This window comes from Zea mays, chromosome 8 (genome assembly GCF_902167145.1).
Source record: "Zea mays cultivar B73 chromosome 8, Zm-B73-REFERENCE-NAM-5.0, whole genome shotgun sequence".
Taxonomy (NCBI): domain Eukaryota; kingdom Viridiplantae; phylum Streptophyta; class Magnoliopsida; order Poales; family Poaceae; genus Zea; species Zea mays.
This window is the reverse complement of record NC_050103.1, coordinates 39,336,936-39,352,906: the sequence shown is the minus strand read 5'-3', so window position 1 is coordinate 39,352,906 and position 15,971 is coordinate 39,336,936.

The window sequence follows — 15,971 nt, the reverse complement described above, 5'->3', positions numbered from 1 at the left end:
CCATGGGATTTCACTGGCGGTCGAGCTCCGTCGACCTTCCCCCCCCCCCCCCCCTCCGTCGCCACTCCGCGCTGTTAAACCCCCTTCCCTCGCTGACGTATGGGCCCACGCCACGGCGCCGTCCCCCACCGTCTCCCTCGCTGATGGGCCGGCTAGGCCGCCTGCCACGCTCGCGCGCGCGCTCGCTCCCGGTTGGGCCAAAATCTCCACCTCGGCCCAGCAAGCAGGAATTCCCTTTTCTTTTTTCCCATTTCTTTTTCCCATTTTCATATATATAATTATATGCTGATATTTTATGCACCAAAAATAGTTTAAATAAACTATAGGGCACAAAAATACTAAGATATAAGAAATGGCACACCCCACTAAAGTCACCATGATTGATGTATTGTTCTTATGTGTGTTTGTTAGCGGAAGAGGGATCCGATCCTCCGAAATTTATAGCTCTGGAAGAAGGACAGGAACCCGACCCCTCCGAGATAAATCTTTTGTGCCAGGAAAGCTTCGACGAAGGCAAGTCCATCCTTCCCTTGATGCATAATTTACCAATTTCTCTCTACCACTACCTAAGCCGAGATTAAGGGATGGAATCTATTTGCATGGTGAGCATGAGAGAGCCCGCATTAGCTAATACCTTTTGATCACAAGATATTGGATAAGAAAAGGGTGTGAACAACAATGTTTTCTAAAAAGTGTGCGATGAAGGGTACTCACCCTCATCACCTAGTGAGTAGGATGATCAGGGAATCCCTGGTTTAGGGGAGGGCCTAAGGTGATGGCTCAGCTGGTTTAGGCGTGAGTAGAAGGATTGTCCTCTCGTATAAGGACTAGTTTGTCATCCTTCACTACCTTTACTCATGAAAAGTACAACCACTCGAGGCTGTGTGGGCAGTCACTCGATCTGAACTCGTACGGTCCAACCACAGGGTTATGAAGGCCGGGGAGCACTGGGAGGATAAGGAGGGGGAATGTTTTGTCCGGTTTGGACATGGCGGTGGCCTGACTCCTTCCAATATAACCGTTAAGGTTAGGGTGTGTGAGGAAGGAAAAAGATTCGGATTCTGATCTCATTGGCCATGAGATCGCAGAGCCGGACTAGTGGGTAAAGTGTACCCCTCTGCGCAGAGTTTAAACCTATTCGAATCGTCCGTGTCCACTGGTATGGACGAGTCTGGTGTGGTATGACAATTAGTATTTCTACAACAACCGGGAACAGTGAAATATGTGTGTGCGCAAGTGTGTCTCTGGAAAAAGGTGCCACGGGAGCGGGAAGCTCAGTGGTGATGTTATTTCTATTGTTTCGGGAAAACCCTAACAACAAGTACTGCCTTTTTCTGAGAAAACGAAGAGTGACTTCAACTCCACCATATGAAGCATGTATGATATAGGTCTCTTTCTCTTTACGGGAGCCGGGTGGGCTTGCGGAATACCTAGTGTATTCACCCAGATTTATTTATGTTTTTCAGCAGCTGAAGACTTCTTTTCTGCTATGCTTGATTGAGAGGGCTGCGTCTTCACCCAGTTCTGCCTGTGGCCTGGGCCAGTTTATCTTCCACTACATTTTATAATTTCGGCTCACTCTCGAGCTTGTACCCCGGTAGTGTAATAACATTTACTCAGACTCTGTACTATTTAAAGTAAGGAATGTGGTTACTAGCGTCCTGGGACTAGTAATTGTATCACATTTGAGTCCCAAAGGATCAGGACGCTTCAATAGACCATTATAGATCCTGTTATCAAGATGAATACAATCAATTCCTGACCTCGGGCGAGTGCTGGAAAAATCACTCGACTTCTACCGAGATCTTGATTAGCAAAGCAGCTACTCGACCTAGCATACTAGTATCCATCTCAAAAGGGAATCCTAAGTTCATGCAACTAGAGGTTCCAAGCAACTCCTACACTTAAGTGCACATTTCAATCCTACAAGCATTAAGTGTAGTAAAGTAGCATATAATATTACGGTTATGCATAAAAACCGGAGCTTGCCTTCATATGCTAGGGCTGCGGGGAGATCCTTAGTGGCAGTCTCGGGGGCTGGCTCCTGGTCCTCCTCTTGGACAGTTCCTTGCTCGGGGATGAGCACGTACTCTCCGTCAGCTAGATTGCAGTCTAATGAATGCACTGAGTAAGATATATGCATGATATGATATGTAGTTTAGCAATTAAACTTTGATGGTGACTGATCTACTTAAATTAGATAGGGTTCACTCTTGCTACTAGAGATCCTTGTGGTATATTTAGTAATTTAGATCACATTCAGTTAAATGAAGTGGTAAGTCTATCTCGGTGTTCCGCTGAATTCTTTTTAAAGCCTCAGTGAGAATTTAATAGGATTTCTAGGTGAACTTATTGGAGCGAGGTTTATTATTTTCCTTTCTTCCTTTTATTTCCTTTATGCTTTTAAGATAGGTTTGAACTACAAGTTATATCAATAAATTTCCAAAAATTCTAGGAAATTACAGTAGCTTTTTACTAGTGTATAATACTCTGTCTCAAAATTTGCGGTTTAAAAAGTAAGTAGTTCTCTCTGGACAAAATTATTAAATATTAAGGCAGAAAGGGTGGTTTTAACTACAACTACTATTTAACAAAAGGTTATTCCTTAAGACATATTTTTGCTAGCCTCTAGATGCTATAACATGACTTTGCACAAATTTCTAACCATTAATACTTATTAGTTATTTTATTATGATTTTCTAAAGTTTCTAGCAAAAGGGGTGCTTTCTACTACCACTATATTTGAAAAATATCAAACAACTGATTTCTGATTTTCCCTAGCTTCTATTTTGTGCAAGAGCAATCATTCTGAAGTTTGGCATCTTTTTGCTTAAGTGAAAGGGTGGTAAGAATTAATTGGATTGAATGGCCTTTTTCATGAAGTATTGGCAATAGGTATTATTTTGCATCTTTCAAATGGGTTTGCATTTTTCTCTAGTGGCTTATCTCATTATTGATCTAGCAAAATTTTGTTTGCCCCAAATTGGATTACTTTAGGGTTACTCATGATTTATTTGAAATAGGACTCATTATCATGTTCCAATTATTTACCCTACTTAAAATGATGGGCTGGGGTGTTTATTATTTTTGCAGTGGGGTTTTAGTGGTCACAAGTCCACTGGATTTTTTATTAACAAGTTTTGGTCTATTTTTATAATTCCAATAGTGCTAAATAAAACATTTCACTTAAATTATTTTCTGGACTAGTGGTCTTTTTATTTTTCCTAGGTTTTCTGTTACTTAAGTAGGCTAGGAAAAATAATTGCACTTATTGTTCATTATCTTTTAATGCCTTTCTGATTTTCCTAAGTTTTGGGCAAAATGGCTTTTAATAGATATTTCTACTTAAATTTCCAATACTGGGGTTCCCACTATTTTTAAACAGTGTATAATTGAGGTTTAAACATCTACAAATTTTCTCAAGCCTAGCACAGAAGTATAGAAATTTTCATTAATTAAATAGAGTTTGGTCATTTTCTGTATTTAATTCCAAACTCTAAAAATTAGAACAGAAAGCAAGGGGTTCAGTATTTTTAATTGATAGTCCATAATACTCAGAATCCAGCAAAACTGGTTTGACAAATTTTGGTTAAGTATTTCTCAAGTTATGAATTTCCTAAGTCTTCTGCTGAATAATAAAAGATTAATTCGAAATGGTTTAAAGAAGAACAGTTTTGTGCTGGGGTCCCTGGCGAAAGTTCTTAAAAGAATTACAGACAAGTCCCTGGGGCACTATTCATTTGAGTCTACGGCTCTGCAGAAAACCCCCTAGGGTTTCTGGAAATCGAACCCGCGGTCCTCTCCCCAATTAAACAGTACCCGCGGCAGAGAAAAGGGTGGAGGGGCTTACCCGCGGCGAGGCTACTCCGGTGAGGTGGTCGAGGACGTAGGGGAGGTCTCGAGAATCACGGCGATGTGCGGGTCGCCGTCGGGGATGGTCGGAGTCGGCCGGTCCGCATGCGCAGGCGGAGATGCTCGTCGGCGGTGAGGAATCCGGCCTACTCACGGCGCAATAGGCAATTGAACGGGTTAGAGAGCTCCACTGGGTGCTAGGGACGACGTGGGTGCAAGGAATTTGAAAATGGCTTACCGGAGAGCTCGGTCCACGCGCGGCGACGGCGACCGAAGTCCGGCGAGGGCGATCTCGGGATTCCGGTGAAGTTCTACCGTGTCAGAGGACTTGGAAAGCTCCACGGGCTAATGGCGAAGCTAACTGAGAGGTTGGCGCGGCTTGGACGCGACTGGAGAGAGCTGGCCACGGCGGCCGAGGCTTGGAAAGCTTGGCGGGCGGTGGCGCGGCGTGCTCGGGGCAAATTCCGGTGATCTCTGGCTTAGGCAAGACTTGTGAGCACGTGGGGAGGGATGGTAGAGGCTCAGGGCTGCTTTATAGGCACGGCGCGGTGCACAGGCGGCCGTGGACCGGCGAGCGCGCGCGGGCGTGCGCTGGGGAGCGCGGGTGCGCGAACGGGCGTGAACGAGGGGTGTCAGCCACGGTCGAACACGTGGAATCGTTGCCTCTACCCAAGTTCTAACGCCGATTGGGCGCAAATCTTCACGAATTTGGGCAAGATCGCTGTGAAGGATTTGTTCACCTGACATTGCTTTGTCTTTTGTGTATGGACATCGCGCGGCTTTAGGCTAGGGACAGGGAGTTGTAGCGTCACCAAGGTGCCAGTGTCAGAATGCCTAGTCCCGGGGTCAAGCTGCGCCAAAACCATGCCAAATGAATTTGGTTTGAGTTCAAAATTTTCCAGAGCGTGTTCAAGAGAATTTGGCACAACTTTGATATTTGGACTTCCTGGTTTTGAGTTTTGAAAAACAGAGAACGCAGTTGATCTTTGGAAAGGGTTCTGAAATTCAGAATTCTAAATTCTGAATTTCCCCATGGGACCATGGTTCAAGGGCTGATTTGGGGATTTTGGAAAAACCAAATGGCCAAACTTTCTTACTATGATTTGTTAGTTATTTGGTGAACTAAAACTTTGTAATTTGGTCTTTACTAAAATTTGTATTTTCCCCCCAAGATTTCTCCCAATTACCCTTTATGCTTAAAGTGTTCACTTGGGATTTATTAGGGTTTGAGAGTCTTCCTTCTTAAGGTTCATGACAAGATTAAGGAGAATTTGAGGAGACTCACTATAAGTCTTTGCTCTTAATCTTTGAGGTTCATTCCTTTACTAGGTTTACATGTGATAATAGGTTGGGGTTAACTTAAGGAAGAAACCTTAGGTGACACTGGGGTGTCACAACCAATGCCATCCTTAATGCCAGGGTGTATCCCATTATAAAGCATGCTTCTAGCAAATTTAAACTTTTCATTTTCTAATTCATGCTCGGCAATTTTAGTAGTTAATTTAGCTATGTGATCATTTTGTTGTTTAATCATGGCAATGTGATCATCTATAGCTTCTATATTAACATCTTTACATCTAGTACAAATAGAAACATGCTCAATAGTAGATGTAGATGGTTTGCAAGCATTTAGTTCTTCTGTCTTAGCATTTAATCTAACATTCTCATCTCTAAGACAGGAAATAGAATCATTGCAAACATTCAATTCTTTAACCTTAGAAACTAGACTAGCATTTTCATTTCTAAGACTAGAAATCGAATCATGACAAATGCTAAGCTCCTTAGTTAAGTTTTCACATTTTTCAACTTCCTGAGCATAAGCATTTTTTAGTTTAACAAATTTTTTGTTTTCTTTAATGAGGAAGTCCTCTTGGCTATCCAAGAGTTCATCATTCTCATTAATGGCTTCAATTAATTCATTCAATTTTTTCTTTTAGTCCATGCTAAGGTTGGCAAAGAGAGACCGTAAATTATCTTCATTATCACTAGAGCTAACCTCATCACTAGATGTTGTATATTTGGGGGTGGCTCTAGAGTGTACCTTTTTCTTCTTGTCGTCCTTAGCCATGAGACACTTGTGGCCGACGTTGGGGAAGAGGAGGCCCTTGTTGACGGCGATGTTGGCGGCGTCCTCGTCGGAGGAGGAGTTGGTGGAGCTCTCATCGGAGTCCCATTCCCGGCATATGTGGGCATCGCCGCCCTTCCTCTTGTAGTATCTCTTCTCCTTCTTCTTCCCTTTCTTGTCGTCATCCCTATCACTTCCACTAGAAATTGGACATTTTGCTATGAAATGACCGGACTTACCACACCGGTAGCACACCTTCTTGGAGCAGGACTTGTAGTCCTTCCCCCTCCTTTGCTTGAGGATTTGGTAGAAGCTCTTGATAATGAGCGCCAATTCCTCGTTGTCAAGCTTAGAGGCGTCGATTGAAATCCTACTTGATGTAGACTCCTCCTTCTTTTCTTCCGTTGCTTTGAATGCAACGGGTTGCACCTCGGGTGTGGAGGTGGCGCCTTGCTCCAAGTTGAAAATATGTTTGGAGTCTTTGATCATAAGTTCAAAGCTCACAAACTTGCCAATCACTTCCTTAGGAGACATTAGTTTATATCTAGGATCCCCACGAATTAATTGCACTTGAGTAGGATTGTGAAAAACAAGGGATCTTAGAATAACCTTGACCATTTCATGGTCATCCCACTTGGTGCTCCCGAGGTTGCGCACTTGGTTGACCATTGTCTTGAGCCGGTTGTACATGGCTTGCGGCTCTTCCCCTTTGTTGAGGACGAATCGATCGAGTTCTCCCTCGATCTTCTCACGCTTGGTGATCTTGGTCACCTCGTCCCCTTCATGCGCGGTTTTGAGGACGTCCCAAATTTATTTGGCGCTCTTTAACCCTTGCACCTTGTTATACTCCTCTCGACACAAGGAGACAAGGAGTATAGACGTCGCTTGGGAGTTAAAGTGTCTGATTTGGGCGGCCTCATCCGAGTCATAGTCCTTTTCCCCCACCTTAGGTACCTGCGCTCCATACTCAACAATATCCCAAATACTTTCGTGGAGTGAGGTTAGATGGTGCCTCATTTTATCACTCCACATACAATAATCTTCACCATCAAAATATGGTGGTTTGCCTAGGGATATGGAGAGTAATGGAGCACGCTTTGAAATACGGGGATAGCGTAGGGGCATCTTACTATACTTCTTGCGCTCATGGCACTTAGAAGCGGTGGAAGATTCAGAGCTTGATGTGGAGGGTGACGAAGAGTCGGTCTCGTAGTAGACCACCTTCTTCATCATCTTCTTCTTGTCACCTCTCCGATGCGACTTGATGGAGAAAGATGATTCCTCCTTGTGTTTGTTGCCGGACTCCCTTGAGAGAGTCCTCCCCGAGCATGCGGATTTGTCACCAGTCATGATCTCCCTCTTGGCGTGATCTCCAGACATCACTTTGAGTTGGTTAGACTCTTAATGAAGCACTGCTCCGATACCAATTGAAAGTCGCTTAGAGGGGGGTGAATAGGCGAAACCTAAAATTTATAACTTTAAACACACACTACAAGCCGGGGTTAGCGTTAGAATTAAATTCAAGTCCAAAGAGAGGGAAAACAAATCAAACAAGAATCAAGGCGAGTGACACGATGATTTGTTTTACCGAGGTTCGGTTCCAAAGAACCTAGTCCCCGTTGAGGAGGTCACAAAGATCGGTTCTATTTCAACCCTTTCCGTGTCTCAAACGGTCACTTAGACCGAGTGAGCCTTCTTCCTTAATCTCACGGGTCCCCACAAGGACCACCACAAACTTGGTGTCTCTTGCTTCGCTTACAAAGCACTTGAGAATAAGAATGGGAAAAGAAAAAGGCCAAGCCAAGTAACAAGAGCAACAAAGAACACGAATATACCCTCTCTCAAGTCCCTAATGGAATTGAGTTGATTTGGAGGCTTAGAGAGGATTCAATCTATTTGATGTGTCTTGGAGTGGAGTCTTTTGCTCTTGTATTGAATGAAATGTTTGGAATGCTTGGATTGATATGAATGAGGTGGTTGGGGGTATTTATAGCCCTCAACCACTTCCATAGCCGTTGGGGAGGCTGCTGGCGATGAGCGCACCGGACAGTCCGGTGCGCCACCAGACATGCACTGTTTCTTGTCCGGTGCGCCGCCACATCACCCAACTGTTAGGGTTCGGAGCTGGGTCGACCGTTGGAGCTTTGTCTTCTTGCGGCACCGGACAGTCCGGTGCCCTCTAACTTTGCTACTCTGACTTCTGCCATGGCACTATAGCCACTGTAGCACTTTGCAGAGTTGACCCTTGGCGCTGTATAGTCGTTGCCCACTAGCTCACCAGACAGTTCGATGTCACACCGGACAGTCTAGTGAATTATAGCAGAGCGCGCCCTGGAATTTCTGAGAGTGGCTGGTTGACATATGTACGGTCCTGGTGCACCGGACACTGTCCGGTGGCACACCTAACAGTCCGGTGCACCAATTTTCAGCACACTCATGTTCTTTGCTCTGTTTCAAATTGAGTCCCTAACTTGATTTCTTTCTTTGTTTGTGTTGAACCTTATGCACCTGTAATACATGATTCCTAGAACAAACTAGTTAGTCCATATGTTTGTGTTGATTATCAACCACCAAAATTAGTTATAGGAAATGGTTAACCCAATTTCCCTTTCACTTATGGATTGTGATGTTTATATATTTTGTTGTATGACCTTTGTCTTCTTCATAGAATACACATTATGGCCTCCTTGATTGGCCATTGTTGGAGTATCTTCCTCTGAAGGTGTGACATCCCCTTCCACTTCTTGATGTTGGACCACCCCAAAAGGTACTATTTTGCCTTTGTTGGGGTCTGTTTGAAGATTGTCTTGGTGCTTTAGATGGAAAAATTGCTTTTCCCCAGCAGACTAGGGTGTGTTCTGAATGCTTCAAACGTGTCTTGTGTCCCTTTCAAAGGTTCTTGTGATCTCTGTGCACTTTTGTTACTCTTGTCAACGCTGATGATAGTCATTGCCTACTTGAATGTACTCATCCATCTTCTAAAATAACTTTTCCATGGTTTACAGAGGCTTTTTTGGAGAAGTATTGAGAGCATGGGCTAGTTTTGAGTCCCTTGATAGCTACCTCAATGCCTATCTCATCTGACAATTTTAGTACCTATGACTAATTAGAACAAACCTTCAAAGATAGCTTTGAAGGGATTCATTTGCCTCTTGAGAAAATTGTAACAATGCTTATGTTGTTATCGATTTTGCTTGAAAGCATTGGAAACTTGTGATTAGTTTGTTCTTAGACCGTCTGCAACAGTCTACACATAGTTTACCCAAAAACATTGTTTTGCATTGTAGACTGCACTGTTCACAGAGTGGAGTTTGAATATGAAATGGGTATGGGAATGAGTAAGCTGCTGGAGATAGCCTTAAGTTGTTCCCATGTATTGATTGACCCACACAAAGGGAAAAATACCAAGTCTGGGTTATGTCTGTTGTGGCTATGATGAATGACATGGCTAACAACATCGTGTTCTATCGAAAGACACAATGACAAACTACTTTTGGTTAGACTGTTTATCATAATAAAAAAGCTAAGGTGGATTGTATACCACGGGCCAAGGGGCTACATGCAAATCCTTTCAGAGTCGAGACACACTATCGTAGATGAAGCTAGCATTGCCTTGCACTTCTTAGATGAAGGTGCTTGTGTTGAGACACTTTACTCTTGTTTTTTCTCTACATCTTCTTCCCTTCTCATGCAATAAAGCTCTTTTTAGGCTTCATCTATCTTTCTCCCAGCTAACTAGCCCAAAATCAGCTTTTGCTTTTAAATCTCCATGTGCCTCATGATAGCCTTTAGCCCCTCAATCTCTACATCAACATTATCCTGCTTAACCAATAATCTAGTTGCTAGCTTTGATCTGGTTGTTGTCTTTGTTGCAATCTTGTTCTTTAGAATTGGTAGCACATTCAGTTATGCTAATAATTATTTCCTTTCAAGGAGGCATGGTTGTGGTCATTGATGAGTTCACTACAGATGGGCGCCAAATATTGGATACCTATCAAAATTCTGAAAATAACAACAACAGGACAATACCACTAATTTCAAAATCCTTCTTCCCACCAAAGGTTTGTAATCGAAGGAGTACAATTACATTATTTTACAGCTATGGTGTGTCGTGTACGCCATTTTTTCTCCTTGAAAACCTTCTTGACTTTCCTTCAATGAAGTATTTTCCAAAGATGTCGAAGCTTCGCTTTCCTCCGCTTTGGCTCCGTGTATGCTTTGGCTCTGTCTAGCTATCACACCCGGTTTTAAAAGGCAACCCGAATGCGAACCATGTACGTGCTAGGATCAGCAATTCACGTACACAACAGTTACATAACTGGACATCATCACACAGTGCTCAAATAATAATATAAAGGGAAATAATAGTCAATTATATCATAATGTATGAGACATCCACATAGTCTTTAACAATAATCAAAGTGCGAAAACGAAACGTAGATACACGCGGCCTTCACAGGCAGCCGACTGGGGGTTGCCGCTAACCCACGCCTAAAACTCGTCGTACTCTTGAAACTCCTAGAAGTCTTCCTCCACGGCTTCATCTTCTCCTAAGCAGTGGTTGCAACATGGACAACCTGGGGAAGGGGGGTTGGTGTGTAGAGCAAGGGTGAGTACACATCAACATACTCAGCAAATGTCCTGTTTGGCTGTAGTGGACTAGCTTTATGTGGGGTTAAGTCAAGCAGTTGCTTTTAGTTGGTCAGATTATTATTACTAGTAGAGAGAGCCAGATTTTAGTATTAGCCCAAGTTGTTAACCAAAAAGTACCCTTTACAAATGGAAAGAATACCACTTACCGTCACCATAGTCATAAATATCATCCTCGTCACCACCTGCAATACAACCATTTCTGATCAAGTATCTCTAATCAATGGAGCTCCCTTGGCCGCTCATAATCGTGAGCACGGCTGGTATATCATTTTCATAACACTTTGCAGAGGTTGCGCACTTTACCCACAAGCCGTGACTCCTTTTCTGCCCGGAGATAGTTACTCCCCATTGACCACTACCTAGGTGGCCTGGCTACGAAGCCTTTACAAAGATTCCCCGAGGCTGTAGCCGCCCGTTAGGTTTCCCAAATGTACTGCACTCCTCCCCAAGGGGCAATCCACCCTTGGAAGAGTGAGCCGCATAAACCGAGCCCCATTGACGGCACGATGGCGAAGCGAACTACACCCCAGTTCCTCCAATTATTCAGCTAAGGGCGTCCCAAACCACCCTCATGGTTGCACTGTTTTCTCGGGCGGTCATCCAACGAACAGATCCTTACAGAGAGGCACTAGAGAAACCGCTCGAGCCCCCTTAATGCCACAAGTATATCATCATAATCCAAAAGGGAAAACAACGTATCATAGATAATCTCATCATGTTCATTGATTAATGTGAAGCACTAGCATGAAGCTAAAACCAAAATAACCAAACCCATATAAGTAAGCAAGGACAAGATAAACAAAAGCTAGTCAATCCTTAGGTATAAATTGTGTAAATGCGGAAAGTGAATTATAAAATGTATAGGACATGGATAGGTCAAGGGACACTTGCCTTCACCAAACAGCTCAGGGTCTTCAATCTCGTAGAACTCGAAGAATCAGATCATGTGGTCACCAACGCTTGACCGTCGACCCCTTGAAGCTCGAAAACATATCGCAATCTATTCGCGACGCAAAGCAAAGACGAACAGGCACAAACAAACAAACATATATATGCATAAGAACATTACACCATACAAGATAAAATGTTATAAAAACATGCAATAACATAAAATAGAGCTCGACCTACGGTCACGTGAGGGAAAGAAACGTCGAACTCGAAGCTACGGTCGAGAAGATATCGCATTCATGCTAAATGGGTATTAACTATAATACTTAGTTTCGGCATGATCATATTAGCAGGCATTTATAAAATATAAATTAGCGCAACTGCTTAGTTTCGATTATTTTTATATTCTAATAGCTAACAGCTACACGGGAGATTAATTAATGTGAATGATCAAAAGCGAAAACAATTTAATAACGCGCGTGACAACGCACGAAAGACGCGTGACGACGCGCGACATTGTGCGAAACAGCGCGCGGACGGCACGCGGAACAACGCACATGACATCGCGTGACGGCATGACACTGTATGAACGACGCGCGGATACGCGCGACATAGCACGCTGACGACACACAAAACAGTGCGCACGTCTAGCGCGAACGACACGCGAACCAGCACGCCACCACGTGCGGAACGGCACGCGCGACAGGCGAGAAAACTAGATAGGAGACACGTTTATACTAAACAAAGATTAAATAGATAAGGATATTTAAGTTAATATTAGTCATGTTAATGTTCATTATAAAAGCCCAAGTGGAACACTACACATTTGATCTAGTTAGAATATTAATTCAATAAATATTAGTCGAGCGAACCTCAAGTTAACTATCTAAAATATATGACCTGACGAATTAACGTTACTAACATGAGTGTTTATAAACGAAAATAATTTATTATCACGCGCAGACGTCGCGCGACACACGTGATCATCACGCGACGATGCACGCACACGACGTGCGACAACGCGTGTGAACGGCACGTGCGACCCACACAAAACAACGCGCACGACAGAGCGCACCACGCACGAGTCAACGCGACTTTACGCGCGAACAGCACGATGACGCGAACGATGTCGCGCGCGAAGAACAACCAAATAATTAATGAAAAGTATTTTAGTTGGCATTAATCACGTTAATTAACATTTATATTTATAAAAGCACGAGTTAAAACTATGGACTCGTTCTAATTAAATTGTTATTTTATTAACCCTCGAACAAACCAATAATTAATTATTCAACTAAAACATGTGACATGACGACCACGAGCGCCACACGTGGCAACAACGTGCACGACAACACGCGGATCAGCTGCACGGCGAAACACGAGAACTACTACATAGATGTCGCCTCTATACTAAACAAGTATTAAATTTAAAACATTTGTGTAGTCATTAATCACACCATCATATATTTATAAACCGTAAGTTAAAATGATAAATTAGTTATTTTAATAACTAACAGATAAATAATTAATTCATTATTTAAATAAAACATGTGTCACGATCAAACAATGTTCCTAATATGAAATTGATGCCGCTATAGAGTTGACGTGACCGAACGAGTTACGACGCATGAGACTCAATACATTTAAACATATAATGAACTTATAAACAACGCGACACACGGGTACTGCTAGATTATGTCGTATTCATACTAACTATACATTAAACACGACATTTAAGTTGGTGTACACATACTAACAGGTATTCACAAACGCATAATTAAAATTGTAGGTTTGGTTCGATGGAACTGTAATTTGAAATAACTGACAGTGTGACGAAACGATTTTTATTAAACCGCGCGGAAAACGATTCACGCGAAGGACTAGCTTTATCGGGCAACGTTGACCTAGAGTAGAGTTTGGCAGCTCACCAGAGCGGCGTGCGGCCAGGCTGACTGACGGCGCGACTCAGGAGAGCTTGGCCAGCCATAGTTGCGCCAACTATGGGGCGGTGCGATGAGCAGACGCCGATCCGGCGACGCGACGAGCAGCTCTGTGGAGGCTAGGGTGATTTCCGGCTTCCAGCAACGACGGCGAGCGCTGCGACGGCACCGAGCGGAATGGGCAGCAGCGCAGGGGCCATCACCGGGGACGAAGGACAGGGAGGAGAGGGCGTGGATGCCAAGGGAAGGGGTTTCCTTTTTTCCTGCATAGAACATGGCGGTTTTTACCTCCCACATCGCAGTCGGGGGAAGCAGGAGGAAATGGAGGCTACGGCTGAGAACGATGGCTAGTGTGGCGGGTCGTGCTGCGTGGGCGAGTGCCTCCACTCACGTGGGCTGGCTGCTGGGCCCCGCTGCCAGGGGCAGCACCCTGCCTGCCGCGGCCTGGGCGCTAACTCCACCGCGGGAGTGGGCTGCCGGTGCGCTGGGCCACGCGGCCGAGATGGGCCAGCTGGGCCAACGCAAGCCGAGGGGGAGAAGGGCGCGTGAGTGGGCCACGCGCGAGGGCCGCGAGTGAGTGGGCCAAGGGGAGGGCGCTGCGCTGGTGGGCCGCGGGGGAGGGGCGTGCTGGGCCGCGGAGGGGTGCTGAGCCGGGGTGGGCCGCGCGGGGCAGGCCGCGAGGTGGGCCGCAGGGGAATTGGCGCGGGCCCAAGAAAGAGGGGAGGAGGGGAAGCAGGCCAGGGGCTGAGTGGGCCGGCTCGGGAGACCTCTTTCCTTTTTTTTAATTAATTTTTCTTTATCTTTTCTTCCTTTTTATTCTTTCTGCCATTCCAAATCGAATTCCTTATTAAATGCATGCTCCACAAAATCACTCATCAAACAAAATAAGAATATGCTCCGGCATGATGCAACAATCAAAACTCTTCTAGGGTTTCAATTTATTAGGTTTTCACATAGATATAAAACAAAATAATTTCTCACACTTTAGGCAAAAGAAAAGAAAAGGCCTGGAAAAGAGAGGGTAGCATCTGAATTTGGTGGATATAAGAAAAGAAATTTTATACCCCCCAATTCACGGTGTTACAAATCTAACCCCCTTAGGGCTTGTTCGGTTCTACCCCAATCCATATGGATTGAGGGGGATTGAGGGGGTTTCAATCCCTAGTAAGTCAAAATCCCCTCCAATCCGTATCAATCCCCTCCAATCCATATGGATTGGAAATAATCGAACAAGCCCTTAACAGGAATCTCGCCCCCGAGATTCAAGAAGAAGTTAGTAAGAAAACAGGGTTGGTTCATAGGTTGTCCATGGCTTCCTTGAGTTGGCTTTGATTCTACAAGCTTAACTTGCAGACTGGTTGCTTTAACCTTCATATGCTTGAGACTGATTGGTGCAATTCTTGAGGATCTCTTGGGCCTGTGGGTTAGGACCACACACGCTTCCGCTGCGCCACTTGATTCTTGTTGGTTGATGTTGATCGCATTGTCTTCATTGGGGTTAGCGACTAACCCCCTTAACAGGAGCATTGATACGCACTTGGTAAAGATGTTGTCGACTCTGATCTTGACTGATTTAGAGAGGTTGTAGGATGCCAATCCGGACAGGTGCAAGAGGGAAGGGTACAGATAGAAAAGGCAAGTATAGATGGATTAAAGAGAGAAAAGGGAGAGCACCCAACTACCTAACTTTATGACACTCAGCTAGTGAATTGATGTCATTGCGGACCAAGGGCCACAACACATCAACACTCATCACAAAGAAGCAAATCAGTCATCACACAAACACAAACAGCACAAGCACACAACAACAAGCATCTCGTTGCTATACATTCCTTTTATATAAATGGGTGATCTTTCTTGAAAAGGGAATAACAACTCTCTAAGGTCGCAGAAGAACAAGGAGAAGAACAAGATATGCGGGATAGTGGCACGAGCACAATAAAGGATGGAGTTAAAGCAAGCATTGTAAGCGACTAGGAAAAGTTTACGACCAAGGGCATAATGGGTAGAACACCACTCTCTAATTGAGATAGAAAAGAGGAGATTTCAAAAAGCAGACCTAAGGTAAGCATCGAGGCAAGATCTAGTGATTACAAAGGTAAGGGTGATGTTCAACAAAAGCTAAGACTTGCAATGCGACAGAGGAAAAGGGAACGAACAAGAACGGGATGGGTAAGACAACACTCTTGAACTGAAATGGGAGAGGAGGCTTTAAAATGCAGGTACATGATAAGCATCAAGGTAAAGATCGAGGGATGACAAGGGTGAGGGTGAAAACAAGCAAACACACAACCAAGGATGTATTTTAGACAAAACCTGCAAGGCGTCAAAGAAGAGGAAGCAATCAATGGGGAAGTATGTGAGGCATTATCCACGAATAGAGATGGAAAAGAGGAGGCTTCAAAGGGTAGGTTCAATGTAAGCATGAAGGCAAGGGCATAGATATCACGAGGGTTTTAAAGGTAATAATAGACAAGGATGTAGGAGAGGAGGTAATAGGCATAAGACAAATGATATAAGTACCATAAAGGATGGGATTAAGATCGGTCCTGCAAATGGAAAAGGAGAGGGTA